This window comes from Octodon degus, unplaced genomic scaffold (assembly GCF_000260255.1).
Source record: "Octodon degus isolate 3935 unplaced genomic scaffold, OctDeg1.0 scaffold00112, whole genome shotgun sequence".
NCBI classification, from domain to species: Eukaryota; Metazoa; Chordata; class Mammalia; order Rodentia; family Octodontidae; genus Octodon; species Octodon degus.
The window spans coordinates 3169978-3182400 of NW_004524688.1; the positions used below are offsets into that span (position 1 = coordinate 3169978).

Here is a 12423-nt window from a genome sequence, read left to right on the forward strand (position 1 = left end):
AATTATTTTTAAGAGCCATTTTCAAACGCTATTGATTATGTTCATTATACATGAATTTTTGTTTAGGTTGAGTTCTTAAAAAAAAAAAAAAAAAAAAGGTTCCTTTTAGTTTCTTTTAAAAGTATACCGCAGGCCTGCCCATTAGCTCAGTTGTTCAAGCCCCTGCTCATGCAAATGCAGTCAGGCTCAGGATACCACGTGTTCGATCCCAACCTCCACCTGCATTACCAGACCCGCCATAAGGCAGCCTGAGCCAGCAGGAAAAAAAAAAAAAAAAAAAATCAATAAAAAGTATCTCTACTTTGTGTTTTTTAGGGAAGGGTCTACAGTGTGTTTAGGGTCTCACTACTAGATTGGACTCATAGTGATTTGCCTGTTTACTTGCAAACATACATTATTTCCCTTTGCCATATCATCTTTGTTTTTTTGGTAGTGTGGTCTCTGATTTTGTACTGTAGTTTTAATTGTTATCTACCTTACCTCTTAAATTAATGTAATATCTATTTCATTTTTTATTGTTTAGTGTATTTTTAACTCAAAATTTTGGAAGTTTTCTTATCTTGTAAGATGTAGTTGTGATCTATACAGAGTTTTGATTGAGATAACTCCTCTAAAAACACTCTTTTGGTACTTCTTTATCCTCCTCAAAATGTATGTAAAAAAGATTGTGTGTTTAAGTGGGTTTAGAGAATGCATTCATTTACGTTATAGAAAAAGATTATTCAATAGAGAAGGAAGATACTCAAATGATAGCTAATAAAGCCTTTAGCAAACAATGAAACTATAACTATGTAGATGGATTTTTTCAGTTTAATATATATCACTTATTTACTTCCATAAAATATCCAAAGGTTTAATTTTATGTTCTGCAATCAAGTAGACTTAAGAGTTACCTGTTCTCATATATCAGAGTCTTGTGCATGAAATTATAAATTATCGCTGTTGAATAGAAAGCAGAAAGTTGGATGGGGCTTTATAGAAAGGTTTGATTTATTTTCTTTTGCTGAAAGACACCCAGGGCTTGATTCTGTGGCAACACTTTGTATCACCTTGTTCCAATCTCCTATATGGAAAGACAGATACCATTTTGTAAGCTTGTTGGGCTTAGAGTATAGTTCAAGGAAACCCATGTGTTTTCATTTTACAGTATGTTCTTTCACCTGCTTCCAGGATTACATCTAGAATAGAAAAGCTCTGCAGTTCACAGAATTTCATATTGAAAAACTGTATTTTAACCCATCCTATAAATTATTATATATTTTGGTTTTGCTAGGTATGAATTTGTGTAATTTTATTACATAAAAATTAAAACTTCATAAGAGAAAACTTGGGGAGAGTTTTAATTTGTAATCCTGGCAAAAGTTTTTAATCATTTGTTTGGAGGTTTGGTCTTTTTTTTCTTAGATGCACTGGATGTCAACTGAGTTGCTCTGTAGATCCCCAGCCAGCCCCTTGTCTGCACTTGAGTGACTCTGCCCTTTTTATGGTTTTTTTCTGCTCTTTATTTATACACATGTCACCTTCACAGTTTACACTTTCACTGAAATGGATTGGCTCATTTCTCTGTCTGTTAACTGTGTTTAAAAACGAATCTAATATTGAATTTAATGCTGAAGATATGGTGAGAAATCGACTGCTTGGAAGAATTAATTCCCTCTTTTTTTTAACAGCTTGAAAATCAGCACGCTTGAAGTTTACACTGCATGCAAATGACTTTTCCTGGGAGTCTGAGTATTTCTGAACTCCTAAAGAAGGAGTCACAGACTCTGTGCTTAACCTATCTGGACTTGCCTTGAAAAAATTCAATTGCCAGCTTGGTTTGGGAAAATGATTTTGGCTATTAGACCTTGAGATTAATTCTGAATTCTAAATTCTTAAAATTGACTCATAGATGCAAAAATATTTTTATTAAGACCTTTCTGTAATGTGTCAGGCACATTGCTAAATATTAGGCCTACAAAGATGAGTTAGTTAGACCTACCATTATTCAAAGACTGTAGACACAAACCAGCAGGAAAAGGAAAGAGCTTGGTGGGCAGATCAGAGAGGAACATATAGGTGGCTGAACACAGGCAGGCCACTTGTTCCATTCTGCATATCAGTGAGGCCCCATTAGAGAGGGTGACTTCTTAGCTGGAGTCCAACAAAACTACAGAACAGAGACAGCAGCTCTAGCAGTAATAGTGTATGTATTGAATGCTTACTTCTTGCCAGACATTCTTCAGTTTTGAGCCTTATGTTGGATTGCCAACTAGTGGTCATCTTGCAAGCGAACTGAATTAATGTGGTGCTAGGTGTGGGAGGCCTACCTGAGGATCATTGCCAGCAGCATCAGAGGCAGAACTCAGGAAGAAGTGAAGAAGCTGTTAGGGGAGCTGTTGAAAGATGCTAGTTCTTCTGGGTATGCTGTTGAGGGACCTTACCATGTTGGCTTTCCTGGTGAACTGGACTATTCTCATTGGAGGAGGAGCTGAGGACCTCATTTTTGCTGAGAATGGCTACGGTTCTCTTTGGGCAAGCTCTGGTCCTCAGCTTCAGCATTGCTTTCTGGCTATGGAGGGAATGATGGGGCACAGCTCAGTCTCCTGGATAAGCTTGTCCTGTTGGCTTTCCTGATGGAACTAAGCTTTCCTCATGATCAGAGGACCTCTGTACCTCACTGTTGCTGAGGATGGCTGTGATACTTTTCAGGGGAGCACTGGTTCTTACCTTGAGCATTGCATCTTGGCTCCAATTCAGATCCCTCAGCCTGCTAGTAGAAAACCTTTATCCTGCTGTCACAGAGTTTCTAGCTTCTATCACTGACCTTTGGGCCTTCCTAGCACAGATTTGTAAAATGGATCAGCATTAGACATTGTCATAGGTTCTCGGCTTCCAGTTGGACTTCTGGGTGGCATTGTAATGAACTCTAGGTTTTTAGCTGGACTCACTCGGGATATTAGGTTTCAGCCATCAGCTGGATATTTTCTGTACTCTGTTTTTGTATATGATTCTTTGAGTGATTCATTATGAAATAATCTTATAAAATATGGGTCCCATATTATATTGTTTCCTTGTACAGCCCCAAACTATGACAGGCCTAGAGTTTCCAGTTTTCATCTCATGATAGTACTGTATGACAGTTACCTCTTCTAGACCCCTTTTATAAATGAGAAATGCGAGCCGCAGAGAAATTAAATAACTACTCCATGATTCCACAACTATTTATTTATTTATTTATTTATTTGGTACAAGGTCTTGCTATGCAGCTAGGTCTCGTAATCGTCCTCCTGTCTCAGCCTCCCCAGTGCTGGTATTACAGGCGTGCATGGCAGGAGTGACATGGCACGCTGTACTGGGAGATTGAACCTGGGTCTTTGCTTGCTAGGCAGGTGCTTAGACCTCTGAGCTTTCTCTCCTGCCCCTTGTCCCAAAACTATTCAGTGGCAGAATCTGGGTTGAAATCCAGTGTAATCAGTTCAGGGGTGACAGTCTTAGAAAAGTAGTAGAAAACTGTTAGAAAGTTGATGTAGGAAGGAATCGGGGAAGGCAAGAAAGAGGCCAGTGAAGCCAGGAATAAATGCTCAGAACCTCTAGGACAATGAAAAGCACAGAGCAAGTACTGAACAACAGAGCTAACTCGGCAAATGGGGCCAGATCATGAGCGCCTTTCACGTTGTGTGAAGAACTTATACTAGCTGAACTTGGTCATTGGACTGTGATTATATTAACAATGTTCTTTTTGTTATGAAATCCTGAATTATTATTGAATTGTTTGGAGAGGAATATTTATCCTATCTATAAGTTACTCTGAAATAACTAAGAAAATACCTAACAGAAGCAATGATACAGAGGTAGAGAAACAGACAGAATGTGCTAATGTGAAAGAATTGGTAACAAGTGGTTAACCTAGATGAAGGAGCGTTCGTGGTTCTGTTGTAATTTTTCTGTGATTTTTCATTTTTTTCCAAATAAAAATTGAAATAAGAGGGTGTGCTTTTATTTTTCTTTTTGAAATTACAAAATAGTAATTTAAAAAAGCCAGCATTAGAAAAATAAAATATTTCAATAAACCCGGTAGTAGCATGATGGAGACTCACCTACTGAAGGATTATAAGCTAAGGGTGCGCTTGGTAGAATGTTTCTGGGAAGATACAGACAAAGGCTGGTGAGCCCAAGTCCAAGCAGGCCCGCTGGGAACATGTTATTAGGGTTTGGACACAGCAACCTGCCAAGAGCTGTGGTTACCAGAGAAAGAGTGTGAGAAACGAAGGGTTGGTGTCCGTAGATGGCTGCAGCAGGAGGTAAGGCCAAGAAAACTGAGGCTGTATCTAAAGGTTCTGGTTAAGTAGCAGTTATAAATTATAGCCATAATCAACATATTTTTACAGCAGTTAATTAGTTTACTATGACCTTCAAAGTGTTTGAAAATTAAAAGCAAAATACCAACCTCTCCAAAACCATTGCTTTATATTTTAGGCTTATGCTGGCCTCTTTGTTCTTATTTTCTTTATATTCATTGACTATATTTCCAGAATGAAGATCACCTTACTTGTTATATTGTACTGATTATGAATTTTACATCCTTTAAAACTTTTTTATTCCAATTAAAATGCTAGCATGTGACTCCATTTAATTTTTTCTCGTTACTTTATCTATGTCACGTCTCTACAAATAATTTATGAAATTCTGTTTCGGAACCCTAGAAAAATATGCAAATTTATGTATATGTATATGCACATGTATACATATAATACAGCTGCTCCTCAGTTTAAAATGGGATTTCTGTGCTCATAGACCATCCTAGTTTATAATTTTTGAATTAAAAATGTCTAATAATAATACAATCTACAGAATAGCTTATCTTAGCTACACAGTGCTTTATAAAGTACTTTCTGTCTAGTTTTGTGTTAGGCACTCTTGCTCCACACTGCTACTCAGGATTGCAAGAGCACAGTATACCACAAGGAAAAGGTCACAATTTAAAATATGCAGTCTGGTTTCTACTAACTGCATATATCTATTATCCCATAGTAAAGAAAAAACAGTAAATTGAATCATGGTAAGTCAGGAACTGTCTACATATACATGCACACATTTCTCCCCTCCTTTTAATAAAATGCTGTCGAATATGAGAAAAAGAAAAATAGACTAGTGTTTGTTTGCATGCTCTGTGAGAAACAGTAGACATATAATTTGCAGACTGGAACAAAATAACACCTAAATCAGACTGTGATAAAGTGGCTATAAGATATAGGATACTGTGAAGGGCTCAGGAAATTTTTTTTCAAAGGTGTATATTGTGAATTTTTAAAACTCAGAGAAGGGAATGGGGAGACAGCTTGTCAGCATAAGCACCTGCCTGACAAGTGCAAGGTCCTGAGTTCGGTTCCTGGTACCATGTGGCATGCTGCCCCCTGCCACCATCGGCATGCCTTGCAGGCTCAGGAACCAGGTGTGATAGTGCAGGCCTGTAATCCCAGCACTAGGCAGGCTAAGTCAGGAGGATCACTAGCAGTCTGAATTGAGTAGCAAGACCTTGTAGCCAATAAATAATTAAATAAATGAATTTTCTAGAAAAAAAGACAAGAGATAAAGCCTTCGGTGGAGGTTGATGCCCTTTCTGCATTTGACTAGAATGGTTGATTTATTAGAATCTTTTTGTTTATAATCTGAGTGGTAACCAAATGCTGATTATGTATCACTTGCTTAATTTTCTGGGCTTTTAAATTATGAACTGGAATTAGACATGAAATTCTCTATTGTTTATGAGAAATACAATCAAAGATTCTTGGATTTAACCAATTGAGCCTGACATCTACCTTATAGTATCCTGGAGAATTCACTTTCTCTTGGTAATTGCAATGCTGTCCTCCAAGTGAGGTTAAGGAGCTTCTTGTGTCTGCTTTAATTTCATATGCTCCTTAAGCACCGAAATTGCTTCATATGTTCCTTTTAAGAATCAGGAGTGACTCACAGATAACACACAAAGTTTCTACAGGTGACACATGAGTAGATGCCACTACTCTAAAGTTGTAGAGTTCAGTATACTCTTGATATTCCTTTATGTGTGACGCAGATCATTTTAGTCGTTCCATGTTTACTCTCTTCCTGATTAGGACAAGAATCTGCTTGCTAAGCATCTTTGTGTCTGTCTTTGTCACTATTTGTAAAGCTATTACAATACTATCGACATAGTTTTTAACCCTGAGAGCCAATTCCTGTAAAATCTCCCCAGTGTTTTTCACCAAGAGTGTGGGAAAATGGCTTCAGCTATCCTGCTAAATGGCTGACCGAGTCTGGTCCTCCCTTGAAGTTGTAGTCTTATTTCCAGAGTGCTAGGTCCCTACTACTGCTCCTTTTAGAACTTTCAATGATACATGTAGTCTTCTGCAGCACGTGTGACTTAGGCTTTTCATTCCTGTCCTAGGTGATTTGGTGACATAAAATATATAGTGCTTTGATCTTATAATAGGAGCACATAATCTTTTCCCATCTAGGGAAATCTGTGTGCTTATTTTCTCAAAAAGAAATCTCTTAATACTCTCTCATGTTTCCAGGAGAAAGACCAGGTTTCTAGTTCATAATTATGCCTGCTAATATTTTTATTCTTCATATAAATCCATTACAATTTGTGAACATTTATAAGAGTGCAAAATCATAAGTTTACTTCTCAATGAATTCTGGTAGCAGATGACCTAGGTAGTATACCATTGATCATTTGTGATACATATGTGTGATTGTATGCCGTCATCACAATTTAGTTGCAGGACAGTTCTGTCACCCTATGATGTTCTGTTTTATATGCTTGTGACTTTTTCTTCCCCCACTTTCAGCCCGCACTGATGAACTCTGTTCATAAACTCTGGCCATTTTTCTAGAAACATCATATAAATGGAATTATCCAATATGTGTAATCTTCTGTTTGGTTTATTTCCCTTGTTATGATGTCAGGATTTTTTCCAAAGTTTTTGCCTTACAATTCTTTTTTTTTTTTTCTTTTTTTTTAAAGCAAATAAAAATAGTAAAAAAGTAAAATTAGAAATGATACAGAATTTCATTAAACAAACTAATAGCAATTCAACAATGTTTGTTCTGTTGAATATTGTTGTCTTCAAATAACTTGTTCAGTTTTCCACACATAGGCATGAAAAATTGCTTTTTAAAAAGCTTTAAAAAATGTAGGAGAAAGAAAAAATAATTTAACCATTAACACCACTGTAAAGGCATGACACATTTTGCCTGTCTGCTGATCAGTATACGGGCATTTGCACTGTAGCTATGAATTGTGTCGTGACCATTTGAGACACTTCTCTGTGTGGACCTACACTTCCATCACACTCAGCTGGATAAGTCAAAGAATTCCTGTGTCCATTGGTATTGCCTTTGGTAGGATCTTTGATAGTGTGTGCCTCTCATTTTAACAAGCTGTTCAAATGTTTTTAAGTGGTTGTAATGCTTTACATAGAGTGCTGGTGAGGGTAGTTTCTAATTATTCCACATCTTTGCCAACATTTGATGTCAACTTCTTCAATATAGTCGCTCTGTGTCTCTCTATATGGGTATATAGTGGCATCATATTGGGGTTTCAATTTGCATTTCTCTACTAGTGATATGAGGAATCTTTTTCATGTGCTCATTAATTAGCTGTTTATCTCTTGTTTAGTGAAATGCCTATGCAAATCACTTGGCTAATTCTGGCATTTTATTAATTGTGCCATATTCTAGAATGCTTGCAGTATGCTTAGAATTTGGCTGGTTCTTTCTTTTCTTTTCTTTCTTTCTTTTTTTCTTTTCAGAACCAGGGTTTGAACTCAGGCCCTTGCGCTTGCCAGGGAAGAGCTTATTTTACTGAGCCATCCCCCTGGCCCCATGGCTGGTTCTTTCTTGGAGGTAAAATAATTCACTCCACTGAGTTCTGAAAGTATTTTATGATATATAAAGTGAATGTACCATGACCATGTAACTTAAAATATTCAGTTTGTAGTATATGGCATAGCAAGTAAAATTCTAAATACAACTTCTGGAATCAAAGCTATTATTCTCCCATTTGACTCTGTTAAATTTTGTATATTCATTGATGATTCACAGTTTGAAAGCATAAAAGCCATCAGTCTCATAGGAGATCTAGCTGAATTTCCCATGCAACTTTTCCATGAGTAAGTACTCAGTGTTAATTATGATTAAAACAATAACTCTTTATAAAGTATAAGGAACACAGATTAATCAGCTGCTTTCCAAGCAGGCACTTCCTGGACTCCTAAGGGTTTTCATCAGCAAATTATAGTAATGACGCCGTTTTGCACAGGGCTATTGTTTCTGCAGTAAATATATGAATTGATTACCCATGAGCCCAGGTTGAGATGTACTGTTGTTTTGCTTTATTCTTTATTATGTTAGGAATCCCACACTGCAGGAGGTTGGTATCCACTACAGGGTCACCTTGGGACTTCTAATATGGAAATCTAAATGAATTCTTTGTTGCTGTAAATTACAAACAGAACAACAGCAGCCTGCTTCCACACTTATAAATATGTATACCCTCTCCACCAATGAAATTAGGAAGGTAGATCAAAGTGAATTAGCACCTGTCACAGAAATTTGATAGGTCATTGTGCACTACAATTTTCTCTTTCTTCTGAATGTGACATAATAGCTGAAGACTGCATCCAGTTCTCCTTCACTCATAGTGGGTAACAACAGTTCAAGTGTGGAAATGAATCACCTGATATATTACTTCTGTGCAGCGGGAGGCAAATTGAAAACTAAATTCTTATAAACAAAATGAGTTTGACTGTATTTGGACTCTGAATATTGCTTAATATTTGTGGCTACTGTAGTATCATGTTGTAATATGCATAAATGTTGAAAGAAGTTGTTGTGTGTAAGTCTCTTAGTTTTTCAAAATGTGTTTTGGATGTTGGGGTATAGCTCAGTGGCATAACATCTACCTGGCAAGCACAAAGTTCTGCATTTTATTTCTGATACCAATAAAAACATGTTTTGGAGTGTCTCCTCCCTCACACTGGGCCTGTAACTTGGTCAAAAATCATTAAGAAAAAAGATAAACCAGTATAAAAATATATGAAAGGATTTTAAAAGTAACTCAAAGGATGAAAACTCAAGTGAGTTATAATCATTTGAAATATTCTCAAATGAATAATTGTATTACTTCCCTACAGATTACAAAATATTTAAAATGTTCCCAATCAATAAAATAAAGCTTAGAAATAACAGAATGGAGATGATGAAAAGACATTGTGTTCTTATAACTTACTCATTGAGAACATTCTATTCATGTTTATTTTAAAAATCAACATATTTTTCAATCTTTGATATCTTGTTATGGCAGCCAAATCTTTATCTTGAAAAATCATGTTCATTAAGCATTAATTATGGATATCTTAAATACTAAAAAATTCCACATGTGTACCCATAAGTAATTTTCTAAAATTAAAATATAATCTTATTAGTCACTGGTGAGAATATCTTTTCTCTCGATGTCTTATATTTTTATTTAACTGTTTTATTTGGCTTGTGATACTTACCTATTGGGAATATACATAGTATACTTATGGAATATTGTAATTCAAAATATTTTCCATTACCTTTGTTCAAGTATGTGCAAAATTTTCTTTTTCAGCAATTTTCATCTTTTTTATGAGATTTTTTCTTAGTCATGTTTTTCCATATAAACTTCCCATGATATCTCTTGATTCCTTAAGACTGAAACACCAAAATAGACTACCTTCTTTATAACAAAAGCCCCAAAACTTTGTATCCAAATATAGTGTCCATTTTTTTTCTCTCTCTCTCTCTCTCTCTCTCTCTTCTGTATTTAGAACAGAGTCTATAGGGTCTATCGTGTCTCACTATGTAGACCAGACTTGTAGTGATTCTTCTGTTTTCAGCCTCCCAGATGCTGGGATTACAGGCCTTCACCACCACCCAAAGTCTCAGTAACAGCCTCAGCGCACCCCTGGGGTGGGGCAGGAACAGCAGGCCCAGGGATCCAACCCCAGCCGCTGTCTTCCTGAGCAGGCACTTTAGTCCTCTGGGCTATCAGGCTAGCCCCAAATACAGTATTCTTAATAGCCATGCTGCTATGTTGAGCTGTAGGGCACTAAGGTCAACAATTTCTGACATTGCCAGTGAAGCAGAGACCCAATACTATCATGGACTACTGGACTCTTTTAGAATATTTTGCTGAGTTTACACACTTATAATATTCAAATAACAGAACTTAACAAAAAAAGGGTATACAGATGAATGTCCATTTTGTATCTGTGTATTCAAATGGTTAGGATAGATATATACTTACATTCTCTTAATGAATAGAGGGATTTGTTCTAATGGTGTTTGTAAATAGGTTATCATGTCCACATCTTGTACAGCAATTATCCACTAGGAAGAATGTATGCAATGTGTTAGTTATTGAAACTGTCCTACCAATTTGGTTTGAAACTGTCTCATTGCTATTTGTTTCTCAATAAAATTATGGGGGAAAAAATTGCTACTGAACCATTTGGTGTCCCTGTTTCTAACTAGGTGTACCCTTTCTTTTCTTTGCTTTCTTTTTTTGTCTTTTCAAGCAAGGAGGGATAATTTTATTTTTATTTTTAGTAAATGCACAGCTATTTTCTTTGCCAGTTCATGCAACTGAAAGTAAATTTTGTCTCTGGCTGTTTAGTCTTCTCTTTTGTTACACCTCATAGTCTCAGTTAATTCTTGTACTTTTCACTGAGGATTCATTCTCCATTTGGTGAGGAGTCTTTCACACTGATGCTCACTTCTTCTCCCCAGTTTATCAACAATATTTTCTTTCTTTTTTATGAAATTGTCCTTATTTGGATGCTGTCCTTTTTTTTTTTTAAGTATAAAAGTATATTTCAAGTTGTCCCAACAGGGTGAAATGTTTTCGGTGAGCAATGATCACACCTCAGGTGAGCCTCACTGGCTATGACACCGCCACTGCACACAGCTAAAAATGTATATTTATATCTATCCATGTAGACTTCTGTGTATAGGAAATTGCCACTTGTAAAAAAGGCCATTATTTAATGATAAGATAGCCAAATTACTATGAAGATATACCAACCCTAACAACAGTTTAAAATATCTGGAGGAAAAACTGAAAGAAGAAAATATAGATCAACTTCCTCTCTGAGCACCAAAATTTTCACTCAGATCTTTTGAGTAACAGAGAACTATAGACAGGCTACTAACAAGGACTAGAAAAATTCAACAACCCATAGACAACCTGTCCTAATTAACCGTTATAGAACCACCCACCCAACTAGGCAGGATGAACTTTCTCTTCAAATATACATGGGATATTCACCACCAAGGTAGACCATATCTTGGATTATAAAACATTAGAGTATTAAATAAATAGCAACAACCAAAACAACACCACCAAAAAGTCCAGGAAATCTTGAAACAGATAGAATAACACACTTCTAAATAAATTATGCATTAAAGATTTTTTAAAAAAATGTATTGGTACAGCATCTCACTACACAGCTTAAACTTATAGTGATCCTCTTATTTTTAGCTTCCCCAGTGCTGGGATTGCAGGTGTGCACCACCACACCTGGTTTCAGTGGCCAGCTCAGGGCTCCTGGAGGTGGGCCCAGTACCACATGTGGTGCTGGTGATCGGAGATTGAACCCTTGTCTCTGTTTTTGCCTAAGCAGGTGTTTAGTCTGCTGAGCTATCTCATTGGCCCTATGCTTTAAAGATTAAGTATCATAAAATACTTTAAATATTGAATTGAATGAAATAAAAATGCACCATTAAAAATCTTAGCTACTTAGAAGAAATTTTGTACTTAAGTTCTTGTGTTGGAAAGGCTTCAAAGAATTCTCTTCTTTCACTGCAAGATGCTGAATCAATGGAGAGCAGGGGCGTGTCCTGTTGTTTATTCATATATTGCAAAATATTTTCCAGATGCAAATGAGACAATCATACCAACCATACCAGTTTGCACGTGTAACAACAGCCTTTCAGATCCACAAATTGATTGTTATGCCAGTTTGACACACAGCATGGCATGGTTAATGAAGATGTTCCAGTTCCATGAGATTTTTAAGGTCTGCTTGCCTTAGACTGTGTTTTGGATTTGGTCTGTCACACATGCCTAACAGAGATCAATCACAGTTCTCACATTTACAAGGGATGACACAAAAGATATTAAGAAACGTAGCACTTTGATATAAAAGCTTGCAAGTTTTTGATAAGAAAATTAAAAATCTATTTTTGTTTCAAGCCCTTAAACTTATAGAAGAATAAGTGTATTGAAGTGAAACTTGAGAGTGAGTGTGATTCTATTTGAACATCAAATAATAAGAGTAGGGTGTTCTCTCACAAAACATCTTTCAGGTTCAGAAAAATTAATCTATAAAGGTCAAAAGAACATTTTAAAACAACAAAATTGTCAATGAT

General features: G+C 36.2%; 1 protein-coding gene and 1 pseudogene across 2 annotated transcripts in view; one reads left to right on the forward strand and one right to left on the reverse strand.

Moving 5' to 3' along the window:
• Prkn (parkin RBR E3 ubiquitin protein ligase) overlaps nt 1-12423 on the forward strand; it is a 1575591-nt gene that overhangs the window by 945056 nt on the left and 618112 nt on the right. The window lies entirely within an intron of this gene.
• On the reverse strand, nt 10855-10962 carry LOC111812093 (annotated as a pseudogene).